Raw genomic sequence first — 14,189 nt, 5'->3', positions numbered from 1 at the left:
AAGGTATGTATTTTCTGTCCTCAAGGAGCTTATGATCTGGAGCAATAACTGGGGCATTGAATAGAGCACATTTTCTAGAATATCAGTTATGTGAGATCTTAACTGTTGGTTCCTAAGAAATGGTTCTGTAATTAAACAACTTTGGAAAATGCTGTGTATATTAAATAGGGCTTGTAGGGGCAGGAAGGGCACAGAGCAGATTCTATGAGTTGAGCAGACGGGTAAAGTAGAGTCCTGGAGCCCCCAGTGGCTTTTTCAGGCCTTTATTGGGATTTTATCAGGTATATGGCAGGCGAGGTGCCGGGGGGCCAGGAGGTTAGCAGGCCTCGCAGTCCCCAAGGAATCTTCATACTGGGCTCTCTGGCATTCTGTCGTGGTCTCTTTGTCTCTTGTTCTCTTTTGCTCTCTAGCTTGTTCTCTTCTGGTGGTACCGTTCCACTCTTATAAGCCCCGTCTCAGCCCAGGTGAACCCACCTATGTGGGCCCATACCCCACTCCAGGTATCTGCCATCAGGCATGCATTCAGGACCACAGGGATCCATCATCAATCCTAATGGCGGGACGGCAGAAAAGCCTGACAATCATTTACCCTACAGGACTCTTTTGGTATGCTGTTACCCCACCATAGCTCCTTTTTTTATTTCTGAGTTTTTAATATGCTAATTGTAATGCATCTTTCTATATGGGTAGAGTTTGTAGTATTTCTCAAAACATGAAAAGTCTTTCCAGGAAACATTTGCTTTTATTTCATGGGCTGTAAATACACATTGGGTGAGGATAAGCTGAGTTCCAGGGACAGGGTATCAGTGTTAACAACGTCCTAGTTCACCTGAATTGGATGGGATGTTATATTTGTTAACGTGACTCTGAGTTGTCCAGCTGATACTGGTCTTTGGTGCCTTTTGCAAATTAGAAAAATGTGTCCCTTCCTTCTGGCAGCATAGCCCCACATCGTGACATACAACTTTAAAAAATAGAGTGGAGGGGGGGGCGGAGCAACATGGCGGCGAGGAGACGCTGCGAGTAAGATCTCCCATTAAAAAAAGTTAATAGGGAGGAAAAGCGGCAGGTCCCAGTGAGAACTGGGACACGGAAGATAAACGGACGACTCCAGCAAACTGCCCGAAGAAGAAAGTGGCCATAAAAGAGGACGAGAAGGGAGGGAAGCGCAGAACCCTGCTCCCCTCCCCCGCCCACAGAGGCGGCACTCTCCGACCGGCAGAGACGAGGGAAACAACAAACCAAAACGGCCAACAAGAACAAAGGACGCAGCAAGCGGGATTGTGAGTGGAAAGGAACTATTGCAGCCACCACACCCCGTGAACGGGAGCTGAGGCGAACCCTGCAGGATTCCCCGCGGCGGGGAGCGAACGGCTCCGGGCGCCATTAGAGAAGAACAAAGACCCCGGGAGACGCGCACACAGCCTGGGCTGCCGGTAAGCTTGCGCGGATAGCAGCGCGCTCAGCGCGCTTGAAAAGCAAGTGCAGACCAAGATAGCGGCTGCCCAGGTCCCCGCGCCTGCGACCTAGGCTTGGGAGACGACCTAGGCTTGCGGGGAGACGCGCGGAGGTCCTCACTGAGATGAAGGTCCCTCCCTGAGTAAGCAGGAACCAGGCGCCCAGGCACGGGAGCGGTGCAAAAGGCGCCATTCCCGTGCCACTGAACTGGGCTACAGCCCGCGTCCTGGAACTGAGGGCTTTGGAACTGAGACCTGGGGCACGAAATTAGGGGCATGGGTTCCCCACGACGGTGGGGCACAAGGCAGACACAGCACCCCAAAGCCGTTGAGGTGTACCCTACCATCCCCGCTCTGCTCCCTGTCCCACGGGGTGGAAAATCAGCTCCCCAAGGGCTCTAGGAGAGATCTCTGGCGCCGCCTAGCGACTTGAAGCCAGCACAGGCTCCTGAAGGAGCTAGTGGCCAGCTGGGGAGTTAGCCCACACCGGGCCCCTTCCGAACAAGTAGTATGAGCCCACAGGGAGAGCGAGCACCCACAGCCAGGGCAGACCAGGCACGCAGAAGAGTGTGCCTGACACCAGACGCGCAGGGAGTGTGTCCCACATCACCATTTTAGAACAGGGACATTTCTTCAGTAAAGACTACCTGCAGAAGGCTTCCTCAGGAGCCAGAGGTGAGCGGGGGAAGTTCACCCACGACAGACCCCCTCTGGCCTGCAGTCCAAGCCCAGAAGGGGAGCAGGAACCTACCGCCGGGGCAGACCAGGCGCACAGGGGAGTGTGTCCCCACATCGACATTTTAGGACAGGGACCTTTCTCCAATAAAGACTGCTTGAAACTGACAGATGACTCCTGGAGGAACCAGAGGGGAGCAGAGAAGCTCACCCAAGATGCCGGCCAGTCCCAACAACACAGTGTCCCAACGCATACGGCAAATTAGAAAACAGACAGTAGGGAGGAGAAGAACCACACGCAACCTAGCAACTCTCCAGAGAAAAAGCACACCACAAAAAGAAAACCAGCCCCCAGATTGCAACGACAGTAACTTGGAAGAACTTCTGAGCCTTCCAGAAAGAGAATTTAAAATTGCCGTGATTAAAAAACTGACAGAAGTCATAAAGGAAAACAATGATAAGGGAAAAATAATCAACGATCAGAAGAATGAAATTGAGTCCCTAAAGAGGGAAGTAAAAGAAATGCAGGAGATCAAAGAATTAATGGAAGAACTAAAGAATTCTGGGAAAAGCAATGAAAGCAGAATTGATGAAATGGAAGAACGAATAAGTGCTCTTGAAGACACAGAAATAAAAAGAACCAAAACAGAAAAGGAAAGAGAAGTACGAAGGAAAAAGAATGAAGAAAGACTTCGGGAACTATCTGACTCCATGAGTAAAGGAAATATAAGAGTTATAGGAATACCAGAAGGAGAGGAGAGAGAAGTAGGAACAGAGAAAATATTCAAAGAGATAATTGAAGAGAACTTCCCAAATGTGAAGAAGGAGCTGAAAATTGATATACAAGAAGCAAGAAGAACACCAAACTTCCACGACGAAAGGAAAAATACAGCAAGACACATAATAGTAAAGCTCCCTAGAATCCAGGACAAGGAAAAAATAATGAAGCTGGCAAGAGGGAAGAAACAGATAACATTCAAAGGAAAGCCAATCAGGCTGACATCAGACTTCTCTGAAGAAACACTACGGGCAAGGAGAGAGTGGAGGGACATAGTCAACAGACTCCAAGAAAACAGATGCCAACCAAGAATACTCTATCCCGCAAAGCTCTCCTTCCTCTTTGAAGAAAGAATATGGACCTTCCCAGACAAACAGATACTCCGGAATTTCATTGCAACTAAACCCCCACTCCAAAAAATACTACAAGGAGTCCTAAAGCCAGAACCTCAGAGGGACGAATAACAATGAAAGAAGGCCAAAAAAAAAAAAGTTATTAAAAGAATAAATAAATAAAATCAAAGGAAAGACAAACACAATGGCAAATACAGATGTTAACATATCAATATTAACTCTAAATGTAAATGGACTAAACTCTTCAATAAAAAGACACAGAGTTGCATCCTGGATTAAGAAACAAAACCCAACCTTTTGCTGTCTCCAGGAAACACATTTAGCTACAAAAGATAAAAATAGGCTCAAAGTTAAAGGATGGAAAACAATTCTACAAGCAAATGGACCAAAAAAGAAAGCAGGAACAGCTATACTTATATCAGATAAAACAGATTTCAAACTCAAAAAGATAAAAAGAGACCCCAATGGTCACTACATTATGATCAAGGGGACAATACTTCAAGAAGAAATAACACTCATTAACATATACTCACCAAACGAAGGAGCACCAAAATATATCAGACAACTGTTGTCCTCTCTGAAAACAGACATCAGAGAAAACACATACGTAGTGGGAGACTTCAACACACCACTATCAACAATGGATAGATCAACAAGACAAAAAATAAGTAAAGAAACCAAAGCTCTAAATAAGGACCTAGAGCAATTGGGCTTAACAGACATCTATAGAACACTAAACCCCAAAAAAACGGAGTACACATTTTTCTCAAGCGCACACGGATCATTCTCCAGGATCGTTCACATACTGGGGCACAAGATAAACATCAACAGATACACCAAGATTGAAATCATATCAACCATCTTTTCTGACCATGAAGGCATCAAACTAGAAATAAACCACAAAAAGAAGGCAAGGAACTTTCCTACCTCATGGAGATTAAAAACCACACTACTGAAAGACCACTGGACTAAGGAGGAGATCAAAGAAGAAATTAAAAAATTTTTTGAATTGAACGACAAGGAAGACACCAATATCCTAAATGTATGGGATGCAGCAAAAGCAGTAATAAGAGGAAAATATATAGCAATAGAAGCTCACATCAAGAAACAAGAAAGAACTCAAAGAAACAACCTAATCTCGAAGCTCAAAGATCTAGAAAAAGAACAACAAAAAAACCCCAAAACCAGTAGAAGAAAAGAAATAATAAAAACCAAAGCAGAAATAAATGAATATGAAACTAAAAAAACAATCCAAAAGATCAATGAAACCAAGAGCTGGTTCTTTGAAAAAATCAATAAAATAGACAAACCCCTAGCCAGGCTCACAAAGGAAAAAAGGGAGAAAGCACAAATAAACAGGATCATCAATGAAAGAGGAGAAATCACAACGGACACAGCAGAAATCAAAAGGATAATCAGTAACTACTATGAACAGTTATATGGAAACAAGTTTAACAATCTAGAGGAGATGGACAAATTCCTACAACTCTACAATCACCCAAAGCTAGATAAAGAAGAAATAGAACACCTAAACAGACCAATTACAATTAGCGAAATTGAAATGGTAATCAAAAACCTCCCCAAAAACAAAAGCCCAGGACCTGATGGATTTACAAATGAATTCTACCAAACATTCAGAGACGAATTAGTGCCTATCCTTCACAAACTCTTCCAAAAAATTGAGAAGGAAGGGACAATACCAAACACGTTTTATGAAGCCAACATTACACTAATACCAAAACCGAACAAGGACAACACAAAAAAGGAAAACTACAGGCCAATCTCCCTAATGGACACTGATGCAAAAATCCTCAATAAAATTTTAGCCATCAGAATCCAACAATGTATCCATAAGATAATTCACCACGACCAAGTAGGATTCATTCCAGGGGCACAAGGATGGTTTAACATCCGAAAATCAATCAACGTTATCCAACACATCAACAAAAAGAAATATAAAAACCATATGATAATATCAATAGATGCTGAGAAAGCTTTCGACAAAGTGCAACACCCATTCGTGATAAAAGCCCTTGAAATTCTTGGGATACAAGGAACATACCTCAACATCATAAAGGCCATCTATGACAAGCCAACAGCCAGTATCATTCTCAATGGTGAAAAGCTGAAAGCAATTCCATTAAGATCTGGAACAAGACAAGGATGTCCACTCTCACCACTGCTTTTCAATATAATACTGGAAGTCCTAGCCAGGGCAATAAGACAAGAGAAAGACATCCAAGGAATCCAAGTAGGAAAAGAAGAAGTGAAACTATCACTATTTGCAGACGATATGATATTATACATAGAGAACCCCAAAAACTCCACAGAAAAGCTAATTCAACTCATCAATCAGTTCAGTAAAGTGGCAGGATACAAAATCAACACGCAAAAGTCAGTAGCCTTCCTATACACAAACAATAAATCTGAAGAAGAAGAAATCAAAAAGACCATCCCTTTTGTTATTGAAACAAAAAAAATCAAATATTTGGGAATAAATCTAACAAAAGAGGTAAAGGACCTATACAAAGAAAACTATAAAACACTGTTAAAAGAAATAGAAGAAGACACAAAGAAATGGAGAGACATCCTCTGCTCGTGGATTGGAAGAATAAACATTATTAAAATGGCCATCCTTCCAAAAGCAATATACAGATTCAATGCTATTCCAATCAAAATTTCAATGTCATTCTTCAAAGAAATAGAACAATAATTGATGAAATTCATATGGAATCACAAAAAACCCCGAATAGCCAAAGCTCTCCTGAAAAAAAAAGAAGGGAATGGAGGCATCACACTCCCAGACTTCAAACTATACTACAAAGCCATAATCATCAAAACTGCATGGTATTGGAACAAGAACAGACATACAGACCAATGGAATCGAATAGAAAATCCAGAAATAAACCCACAGATTTATGGTCAACTAATCTTTGACAAAGGAGCAAAGACTATGCATTGGAGCAAAGAAAGTTTGTTCAATAAATGGTGCTGGGAAAACTGGGTCGCTACATGCAAAAGAATGAAGCTTGACCACTACCTCACACCATACACAAAAATCAACTCAAAATGGATTAAAGAACTAGACATAAGACCTGAAACCATAAAATATATAGAAGGAAATATAGGCGAAACACTACGTGATTTGCACATCAAAGACATCTTTACAGACACATCACCCAAAGCAGTGATAGTGAAGGCAAAGATCAACAGCTGGGACTACATCAAATTAAAGAGCTTCTGCACAGCAAAAGAGACAATAACAAAAACAAAGAGAAACCCCACCAACTGGGAGAACATTTTTGCACCCAACACTAATGATAAAGGACTGATCACAAAAATCTGCAAAGAGCTGATGAGACTCAACAACAACAAAGAAAATAATCCAGTCAAAAAATGGGCAGAAGAGCTAAAAAGAAACTTCTCTGAAGAGGAAATGCAAATGGCCAACAGGCATATGAAAAAATGTTCAACATCACTTGCCATCAGGGAAATGCAAATCAAAACTACCATGAGATACCATCTTACACCAGTGAGAATGGCACATATTAAAAAAACTAGCAACAACAAATGCTGGCAAGGGTGTGGAGAAAAAGGAACTCTTCTGCACTGTTGGTGGGAGTGCAAACTGGTCCAACCACTGTGGAAAGCTGTGTGGAGATTTCTGGACCTACTAAACATAGAGCTTCCATATGATCCAGCAATTCCACTCCTAGGTATTTACCCAAAGGACACAGAAACATCCATTCCAAAGAACACCTGCACCCCTATGTTTATAGCAGCACTGTTTACAATAGCTAAGCTTTGGAAACAACCCAAATGCCCAAAAATAGATGACTGGATCAAGAAGATGTGGTACATATACACCATGGAATATTACTCAGCATTCAAAAAAGATAAACACATGCAATTTGCAGCAACATGGATGGCGCTGGAAGGGATCATGCTCAGCGAAATAAGCCAAAAAGAAAAAGAAAAATACCGGATGGTCTCACTCATAGCAGGAATCTAGAAAACTTAAATAAGGGACCAGGAAAATGAATAACTATAAGAAAGTGAAAATCAAAATCAACAAAAAACTATGAACCAGAGACACTTTTAGGGGGGTGGGGGCGGGAGGGGAGGGATTGGGGTCAGAATGGGGGGCTGCAATTGTATGGGGAATATAACAATAAAATTTATTATAAAAAAATAAATAAACATAACAGTGAAACAAAAAAAAAATAAAAAATAGAGTGGAGTATAAATTTTGACCTCCACTTACCATGTGGGCTGGGCTGCCTTGTATGGTATGAGCCAGTGCAGCCCAGCCCTTGACCCAGCTGATGTGCCAGGCACTCTCCCTAACACCAAAATACCAGTGTTCACTATCTTGCCCAGACACCCATACGGTACTTGAATTTCTAATTGCTTTCCCCACAGGGGTCAGCAGACATTTTCTGCAAAGGGCCAAATAGTAAATATTTCAGGATTTGTGGGATTTTATGGTCTCTGATGCAACTATGCAACTCAGCTGCTGTAGTGCTAAAGCAGCCCCAGCCAATATGGACCAAATGGGAGTGGCTGTGTTCCAATAAAGCTTTACTATAAAAGCAGCTGGTGGGCTGAATCCTGCCTGTGGACATAATGTGCCCTGCCCTGATCTAGCTCATGCCTGGATGCCTTTAACGATGGAAAACGTACCCTTTCCTGAGAGAGCGTTTTCTGTCTTCGGATATTGAGCTGAAATCTGTGTCGCTATAACACCTCTTCAAATTCATCCGCACGGGTCCATCCATAGCAAATCTAATCCCTCATTTCCATTTACAGTCCTCCAGTTTTCTCAACTCTTTTCTCCACTTCACACATTCAGTTTACTCACTTTTATCAAACCCTTTGCTTTGTTGATCACTTTGCACTGAAAACAATCATTTTTGTCTGAGTCCCTTAAAAAGTTGTCATTTCCAGAATTTAGTATTGTCAACATATTTATCATTAATGTGTGCAGAGTTTATTCAGACTTTAAATTTGTCCCTTGAAAGTTGAGAAAACATCTTAAATATATTTAATGTTTTAGGACTTTGCACTTCTCCATAGAAATGGATTTTAAGACTTAATTAGGTTACATATGTTTTTGGAAAGTATTAGTTACAATTAAATGAACATTATTCAATGCATCAAAATAAAATACTTTTTGATGCAAAATAGTAGGGTGGAAATATACTGAAAATTTCAACTCAAAATTTACAAAGCTGAATATATATGTGTGTGTGTGTGTGTATATATATATATATATATATATATAAAGTACTTAAATCTTTAAGGTTTTATTAAATGCTTTTAAATTTGTGTGACTATTTAAGTTCAGTAGCTCTTTTAGTAAGTAAAAGATGATCCCAGTTATTATGTTGTCATCACGGACAAAGTGAAGTAAAATATTCTAACCATTGCATGAGATAAAATATATTTGATGGGTTTTTTTGTCATTTAAATTTTCTCTGTAATGGATGTAAATTAAATAGTTTTAAAATTGTTTCATTGTTAAGGAAAAACATGGATGGGGTATTTTTGAAGTGTTTTTTTTTTTTTTTTAAATAAGGTCATTGCTAAATTTTCAAAGATAGTTTTAAACAGGTCACCATTTGTGGATATCCTTCAGCCAGGCCCCTCTATGTCTGTTATTGCTGTTTTAACCTAGTTGTTGAGATGCTGGAGGTGAACGTGTCAGCTTTTCAGTTTCTCAAGGGCATACCAGTGCACACCTAGGCACACCAGTGCACAAACTCTCTAAGTTTTTTACCTCAATCTGAACATAGTTCTGGTGGTAAGCGGAATTGGGCCAGCGCTAGGGAGACCCTTTACGGACAGCTGTCCTCTGAGCTTCGCTTCTGGCCGTCTTAAGTAGGTCTCCTCCCTTCGCTGAACCTCCGGCCCTTCATATATAGAACTCAAGGGTTTTGTTGTTGTGAGATTATGTTGTACAATCTAGTAAAGTACTGGAAAAATATTTTAAAAATAAACTCTTTTTCTCTGATATGTAAAATGAAAATGTAAGTCTGTAAATATGAAATGTCTGGTGAGTAAAAGGGAGATGAGGTAGGAACACCCGAGTCTTTCAGATGTTGATGGTGGTACTGATCTCCACTGTCCCCTGGGATGACATGAACCTTGTGATTTACTGTCTTCAGCAGATGGGAGGCAGCTCAGGGGTTACCCCATGGTCTTCCCCAGGGTGATAAATCTTACTTCACAGTCCAGAGACAAAATAGAGGGGCTACTCCAGCAACCTGTACATAAATTCTAATTATACATGTGAAGACTAGAGAGATTTGCACTGGGTGAATCCCTCGAACACAGTTGGCCCGCTGTGAGCCGAAACTCAGCCTGGACCTGTTACCTGATCCCAGATGACCCCCCAGTTCTAATGAGGAGCCACGATGGCGTTGTGAGCCACTGGCTGTCCATTATCTCCCCCTGGGTCTGAATAGCTCCTCCTCTTTACCTGCATATGTGCCATGGATCTGCCTTGAGTGAGCCCAAATATGCACAGGCCCTCTTGTATAGGAGTCATGCAGAGGTCCCTTTGGAGATCATTTTATATACTTCTCAAGATACACTTTCTTTTATAAACCCAGTGCCTGTTCAGTCAGCTGATTCCAGTTTGTAAATTAGTTCCTCGGGGAACCAGCAGAGGATATGATTTTCTGTTGGGGCAGCACCCTCAATCTCCTCATCCGCTGTTCTGCTTACAGCTGGATGTCCCAGAGCACTCATGTTGGCTGCCCTAGGTCACCCCAGAGATACTGCATTGTCAGTTCTTCCCACAGCTCTTTGTGAGCCCAGCTCCTTGGCTGCTCCTCCAGTCCCGGCCTTTCTTATGGTCATTGTGGCCCCTGGGTGCTGTTGGTGAAGCATCGGCACTGGACTTGGCTACTTCAGCTTCCCCTCACTTCACATGTCTAGCCTGTGCATTACTGCCTATCCTGTGGTCAGCTCTGGTCTGCAGGAAAAAGCCACCACTGTTGTGGTAATATGGGTGCTCTTCTCTCAGAGTTTTCCTAATACCTTGTTTTGTTGGAAAAGAACATAACCCGGCAGTTCTGCTCACTTACGCACTACACCTGTACTAGTGCCTTAACCTTTCACTGGCTTCTTTCTTTCTTTCCTTTCTATCTGCCAGGGTAACCCAGGTATTTCTTTTTCATGTTGTTTTGGCCACTGCTTTTTCTTGACTTTTAAGAATCACCCCAGTAACGTGTGTCCCATCTCCTGGAGTCCACGGTAGGGTATCGCATCTGTTATTTGAGAATAAGTACCAGAACTTGTGATTCTTGCTCATCTGGTCTTTCCATTTGCTTTGATCCAATACCACTAAAGTCCATTTCTTGCAACAGTCCCCTGCCTTCTGTCAGTTCTTCTAGCTAATTCTTGCAGCTCTTTAAAGTATGTAACCTCTTCCCTCTCTTACCAAGTGAGGATGGATTATGCTGTGGTAAGGTCCCAGTTCTCAGTCTGGCACCAGGAGAGAACAGGGTAGCAGCTTGTTAGGGGAGCATCTGTTGTTTCGATTAGTGGGGAAGGGAATTGTAGCACAAGCATCTTCAGAAGGCTCCATCCAGTTATATTCCGTTCTAGAGATTCTTATCCCGTTTACTGAAGGCACAGTTCTCCCCAACCATGACTCCTGTCTATAAGGGAACTGCTTTGGCTGAGGAGTTTATCATCTCTGGAGCTCTGCGCTCTAACAACCAGACCATCAGCCTGCTGCTCATCCATATTGGCTCTCCACAGTCAGGCATTTTAAAGCTGTAAAAGAGACCCTCAAGCTCTTGTATTTAGTCAGTAATGCTTGTTAATGGCCTTCAGTTTTTCATTATCCCTCTGCAGGTACTAATATGACAGCAAAAATCTGCCAATTCTATTCTCTTTCAAAGACATTTTTCCTATCTTTTAAATGCCTGCACGGTTCATGTCCAGAATGCCTTTTTAAACCTTAAACTGAAATTCTCTACCCATTATACAATAACACCCCTGTCCACCTTCCTCCAGCCCTTGACACATACCATTCTGCTTTCTGTCTCCATCATTTTTACCTTTGATATCATGTATAAATGCTGTCATACAGTAGTTTTTGCCAATATTTTGTTGGGTTGTTGTTTTATTATTGTTGATTTTGGAATGCTCTGTATATAATCTGGATATGAGGGTTTTTTGGTTTTTTTTTTGCTAGATACATGATTCACAAATATTCCCTCTTACTCTTTGACTTGCCTTTTAATTCTTTTGACTCTTTGCTATGGATAAAGTCATTTTAATTTTTATAAAATCTAGTGTATTTTATTTTCTTTCACAAATTTTGTTTTTGGCATAACTCAAGGTCATTAGAGTTCCTTCTCAGAGTTCATACAAGTACATTGTACATGTCGGTCTGTGATCCACTAGGGAACAGTGTGGCTGGATCACAAACAGATCCTTGACCAAAAGGAGCTAGAAATAAGAGCTTTCATTTGTATAATGTTCAAAAATAGAAATGGACTGTTAAAAATTACATGATAGTTACCTTTGAGGAAAAGGAAATAGATTAAGTGCTATTTATTAGGATGGTGGTTACATTGCTACAATGATGTCATGCTTTTGTGATAATTGTTTGGGTAGCATAATTACAGTTTCTCTGTGTGTTATACACTAATGTTTTAGGAAAATTTTATTTTTAAGTGTTTATTACCTTTAAAATTAAAACTTTTTTCCTAACTACATAATTTGAAAAGTATGCTTTAAATGAAAGTGTACAGAGCAGTACTATTTGTTCTTACCTTTATTATTTGGAAGCTATTATCCAGGAAGGTTATTTGTAACAGGAAAAGTTAATCAGAAAGTTCTTCCTTCCTAAATGTTCTCTGTTTAAACTCTTGCCTGGGAGACTTCACAGCACTCTATTTTTTGGGAGATATTTCAAGGAAGAATTGAAGTGTTATCAAATATGCTCTGTAGATTTGTAAATCTGTTAGCAGTTTGGGGGAGATTCATTTGGGTATTTTCTGTGACTTCTACATAAATGATCTCTGAAGTAGATTTTATGGATTTTTTTTTTCAGCCTCGTTTAACTCTTCACATGGCTAGGTGGCAGTGGTTTAATTTGGGTGGAATTGATCCCTCAACAGCTTCATGAGGGAACTAAAGCCAGTTAGTGTGTAGTTGTCAATTAGCCAAATGATTGATGAAGATTGGGCATGTGTAATGGTATGTGGTATAAGTCCTGCAGCTACTGCATCCGTTTTTATTTTCCCTAAAGGGGAATCAACCTGTGAATAAAGCTGATGCACAGAAGAGTGTGTAGTTCAGAGAACTGGGATGGTTCAACATTGGCAACTCAGTGTAATTCACAACATCAATGAAAGGAAAGTTAAAAATCCTATGATCATATCAAAAGATGCTGAGAAGCATTTGAAAAGATCCAACTTGTGTTTATGATAAAAACTCTTTATGAAATGGAAATACGAGGAACATACCTCAACATAATAAAGGTTGCATATGACCAACCCATAGCTAACTTCATAGTCAGTAGTGAAAAACTGAAATTTCTCCTCTAAGATCAGGTGCATGCTTCTTCAACTGGTCTTTTCCCCTCTTGCTTCAACTTCAGTTTTTTTTTATTATGAAATTTTATATCCGGGCCTCCTTGGTGGCGCAGCGGTTGAGCACTGGGTTGCGAAGCTGCCCGCAGCCTCTGCAGCACCAGTTCTTCAATGCTAAATGAAGAAACATTGCATTATAACATTATACAAATTTCAGGTGTCCATCATTGGGAATAAGTATGTGTATATACTGTATTACAGTTCACCATTACAATTCTAATTCAATCTCCTGATCATTGTCACCTTTTTCAGATTTATCATTAGCCCATCTCCAATTCTTCTTCCATTCTGGCTTATTGCTTTCCTGTTATACCTTCCACAAAATGTTATAGAACAATTTCACCAAGATTTTTGGGGGCATTTTATACCGAGGTTTGCCCTTTCTCTAGTTTCAAATAATCTGTTATATAATTTCCATGTAAGATAGAGCCAGGAGTTCTTAAGATCCATATGTATATCAACATTTTGTTCCTGATTATTGATGTATTCTCTAAGAAGATGGAGGTTTTTTTCCTCTACAACTCGTTTCCTTTTGAGCATTCATCAGAATTGGCTTTTATTTATTTATCTATTAAAGATTTATTTATTTATACAAGCACTGGGTACAGTCAGAAGTGCGGGAGGGTGAGAGAATTCACCAGAGCCAGAGCAGGGAGCAGAGCAGGCAGAAGGACCGAAGTACACTGCTGAGGGGAGCAGTGGGCGGCAGGAGAGGTCTGCGCGCCATGTGGGACCCTCCTCCAGTCGCCAGGGAGCAGCCGGGGATCGAACCAGCGCTGCAGAGGCTGCGGGCAGCTTCACAACCCAGCGCTCAACCGCTGCGCCACCGGGGAGGCCCAGAGAATTGGCTTTTAATAAGTCTGTGTTTTCACCAACAATCCTTTTACCACCATAAATTCCTGCAGCCTTTACTCATTACCCAGTTGCAGAATTATTAATATTTTACCTTTTGTAGGTTTATGTTACAGAAACATCCAATTCTTCTATCGAAATCTTTCTGAGCATGCTCATGTTGTAGTGGCTTAAACAGCACAATTTATTATCTCACTGCTCTGGAGGCTGCGGTGCCCAAGATCAGGGTGCCAATGTGGCTAGATTTTGCTTATGCATACATGATCACTTTCTTGCTGTGTACTTACTTGACTTTTTCTCAGTTTGTGAACTTGGGGGTGTGGAGAGAGAGGTGGAAAGAAAGGGAGGGAGAGTTTGCTAGTGTCTCTGATGAGAATGCTGCTGGACCAGGGTTCTTACTTTCAACCTCACTTAATATTTATATTTATTTCCTAGATTTTCTTATTTCCAAACATTGGTT

General features: G+C 41.1%; 1 protein-coding gene across 1 annotated transcript in view; it reads left to right on the top strand.

Moving 5' to 3' along the window:
- The window catches only part of ATRNL1 (attractin like 1), a gene marked incomplete at both ends in the record, with an annotated part of 464,603 nt that overhangs the window by 132,838 nt on the left and 317,576 nt on the right, over positions 1-14,189 (top strand). The gene's annotated exons all lie outside the window — the stretch shown is intronic.

Source organism: Talpa europaea, assembly GCF_964194135.1.
Source record: "Talpa europaea genome assembly, chromosome: 10".
Classification (NCBI taxonomy): Eukaryota; Metazoa; Chordata; class Mammalia; order Eulipotyphla; family Talpidae; genus Talpa; species Talpa europaea.
The sequence above is the reverse complement of the archived record's forward strand: the minus strand, read 5'-3'. Positions and strand labels throughout refer to the sequence as shown.